This window comes from Pygocentrus nattereri, chromosome 19, assembly GCF_015220715.1.
Source record: "Pygocentrus nattereri isolate fPygNat1 chromosome 19, fPygNat1.pri, whole genome shotgun sequence".
Taxonomy (NCBI): domain Eukaryota; kingdom Metazoa; phylum Chordata; class Actinopteri; order Characiformes; family Serrasalmidae; genus Pygocentrus; species Pygocentrus nattereri.
The window spans coordinates 9,847,489-9,851,344 of NC_051229.1; positions in this window are offsets into that span (position 1 = coordinate 9,847,489).

The following is a 3,856-nucleotide window of genomic DNA, read 5'->3' on the forward strand; positions in this document are numbered from 1 at the left end:
TGGAAAAATCTACTGCAACCATTAAATGTTTCTTTTGGTTTCTGGTTTTGTACTGTGTTTCAGGTTATGGTTTAACTGGTTTCCAATGATTGATTCATATATTGGCAATGGTATTCCTTCCTGAATGGAAATATACATGGTGACACATACACCTAGCACAAAAAGTCTCTGTTTACATCAGAGATGTTATAAAAGAGGAGATCGGCCACTGGTTGAAATATGAATGGGACGTTCATAAAGCTCAACTTTCCTACAAGGACTTTGTTTACATGGCACAATCACATTGTCATGCTGCGCATATGTTCCTCTGGTCTCAAACCGCTGGAGTGAAACTGCGGGTGTAAATCTGCAGCTCTGCGGCTCGGCATTTGGACCCTTCTCAGTGAACTTGTAAAAGGCCCCAGCATGAAGCCCTTCATCAGCTCACTCGGTTTGAGATCCAAGTTGACACAGCAAAATGTGCCTTTTTGGATGCCAACTTTTGACGCCACGTATCCCTTTTATTTACATAAGTGATTCATTACAGCAAACAGAACATTGTTATTTGTTTACTGAGTGCTGTCCAGCCAGTTCCCGAATCCTGGCAGCTCCTGTGTCTCCAAAATGTCTTGTCTTCTGATTGGGCCTTGTTAACGATACCTTTGATTGTGTACATCCATCTTGCTGCTGATGGTCCTCTTCCTCTTTTGCACAATAATTGAGCTTCAGCTTTAGATGTGAGGCTTGAATTAGTCAAGAATCCATTTGATTTTTTTTTTTTTTTTTGCTGTCCACACAGGGGCGTGGCTAGCACTTTTAGAATGGGGTGACCAGGTAAGAATGAGATTTTATTGTGGAAAAATATAGCAAAGCATTAAATTGACAGAAATTGATGCTTTGTTTTTTTCTCTGTACATAACTAAATCTGTCCATTACTTCCACATGAATAAAATATCAATACAACTAAAATAAAGTGAAAGACAAAAGTGTTGATGAAACATATTTTAAAAAACATTTCATATAGACAGGCCCCAGATGTTATTCATTTAGGTTACATTCACTGCAGATAACACATATGTCTAATGATCAGAAAGCTAGCCAGGCAGCCCACAGTAACTTACAATTCATGCATGTTCAACTCTAAAAAAGAAATAAGTTAGCACGATCAATTATTATAGCTGATTATTTTTGACAGTTAATGCATCTAACCACTGAATACTCTACTTCATAATGTAGCTCACATTGCAGCACTGCTGAAGGACCCAATGCACATTCACTCACCTGTTTACTGAGTAAATTAGTCTGACACAGCAAGATAAGCTAAGTGCAGCACCATCAGACTCTCATAACTGATTGATAAGTGGGAGATTTTCACTATAAAGCATAAATGTTTATTTACTAATGATGACTGACTATCTCACTTTCCATTACTAGGGTGGCCAGAAAGGTGTCCATGCTTCATGCCAGGGTGTCACAGGCCACCTCTTGGCCACCCTCTGTGTAGTCTCAAAACACCAAAGTTCAAAGGCATCAATATTTTTCCTGTTATGCTTTTTTTTATTTTCCACCATCCACAGAGAAGACCACAGCCTGGACAATTCTGATCTTTGTTTTGTTCTGCCTCATGCTGTCCTGTAGTGGCTCCAAAGCAGAATTAGGTTTTTAGGTAAAAATCCTCCTCTGCACCGATATAAAGCTGTGCTGATCGTTTTAACACAGTTTTAACAACAATTGGACTTAACGCTGGAGTTAACGCATAAATGCTCATTCACCCTTTAACCCCAAAGGCTGGCATGCAGACTGCTGGTCACCATAGCAATGCAGACAACAATCAAATCTAACGAAATGGCAAAAAGAAATATTTAAGACTAACAAAGTTCCCTAACAGCCTTTACTCTTCTGTGAACGCTTTCTGTGAAACATAGCTGCCAGAATTCGCTACTATTCATCCACAAGGACTCAAATGTTAACCTTTTCAACTCCTTGAGACCACTGCTGGTTCCACAATGCACTTGGTCATATTCTTCATAACTTTCATATTTCATAAGCTACATTAAAAAGGTGAATGTCATATGAGAACTGTAAATGTTGTCATTCCAGTCAAATAGATGGGTGATGTAATTTTTAACCTTTATATCAAAAGAAGCTGAAATTCTTTTGTCTACTGAAAGTTGACCCATTTTTCCACAAATCTGGGCTATAAACTGTAAACAGATGGCGTCTCTTCAGTGATCTGCTCTGTAAAAATGATTTTTATAAAAATAATACAAAGAGCGTCTAAGATTTTTGGCTTTCAGTAGTAAAAATATAGCAACATGTGTGATCATAAAACACATTGTTAATAAGGGAGCTTTTACAATAAAAATTAAGAATGTTACAATAAAAAAAAATTAAAATGTACATTTATTTTATGCAGTTACTGAATAATTTGCCTTACGATTTGCTCATGTAAATTCAGATGGACAAACCAAAATATACCCTGGAGAATAAGCAATAAAGCATGACTTGTAGTCAGTGTTTCAAGTGTGTTTCAGGATGGGGTTAAGGTCAGGACTCAGGCAAGACAAGTTCTTCCATTCCCAACTCAGCCACAATTTTTTCACTTTTACAAGGGGGCATTGTTATGCTGAAACAGGAAAGGGTCTTCCCCAAACTTCTGCCAAGTTGAATGTTCTCTAGAATGTCACTGTATGCTGTAACATTAAGAATTCACTTTACCAGGCCAAGTCCATCCATCCATCCATGCGTTTTCTAAGCCGCTTCTCCATCAGGGTCACAGGGTTGGGGGGGGGGTTGCTGGAGCCTATCCCAGCAGCCTTCGGGCGGAAGGCAGGATACACCCTGGACAGGTCGCCAGTCCATCCCAGGGCAGACAGACAGACACAGACAGACTCACACACTCACACCTGGGGGCAATGTAGCATTCAAGACCAAGTCCAACACCATTATTCCTCTTCCAACAGAACTTTGGCACTCTGCAATCGAGCAGGTAGCATTCAGGTAGCACCTGCCAGACAAGGATTCACCTGTCACGCTGCCAGATGGGGAAGTGTGATTCGGCACTGTGATGTATTTTCAATGTGAGAATCCAATGACAGTGTAATTTCCATTACTCTTGCTGATGTTTATCATCGCCCATGTGATCTCAGGCTTGTGTGTGGCTACTTGGCCACCATGGTCACTACTGAAACCTGAAGCTTGTTTAGAATATTTCTGGAACACTTTACTGAAAGGTAGTCTTTATAAGGTTACAAAACACCTGGCATTACAACTGAAATAAACATGTGTAGACAGGTTATTTCAGTGGGTGTCAGCTGTCATAACACTGGCTCAGGTGAAATGACATCAAAATGGACAAAAGCAGCCAGGTGCTAGGTGGAATAAGCCTTTATGAGTTTGTCATTTCTCTTGAAAGGCTTATGTAGGTGTCATGTAATCTTATGAATTCTGCCCTTCTTGAAAGCCTTACCAAGATTTCTCATGTTGGCAAACTGACTTGTTGAAAAGGTGGTGTGCCATGACAGAGTTCCATGGAGAGTCATGGAGCTCTTCAGTATGACTCATTCTACTGACTGTTCATCTTTAGATCAAGCTCCATGCTTGATTTATTCACCTATTGGCAATGAGTGTGACTGAGATCAATGAAACCACTGATCATATGACTGCTCTGAGTGCCAATGCCGAGTCTCTATTTCCTTTAATCTTAGTCCACATGACTAATCATCCATGCAGATACAAAACAGTAACTGTAAGAATATTCTGTGTTTCCTGACCTACTGCAACAGAGATCAATCATTAACAACTTCATTGTACATTGTATAAAGCCTTCTTGTTAGAATAGTCAAATTTAGACGTGGCTAGGCTGCGACTCCAGAGC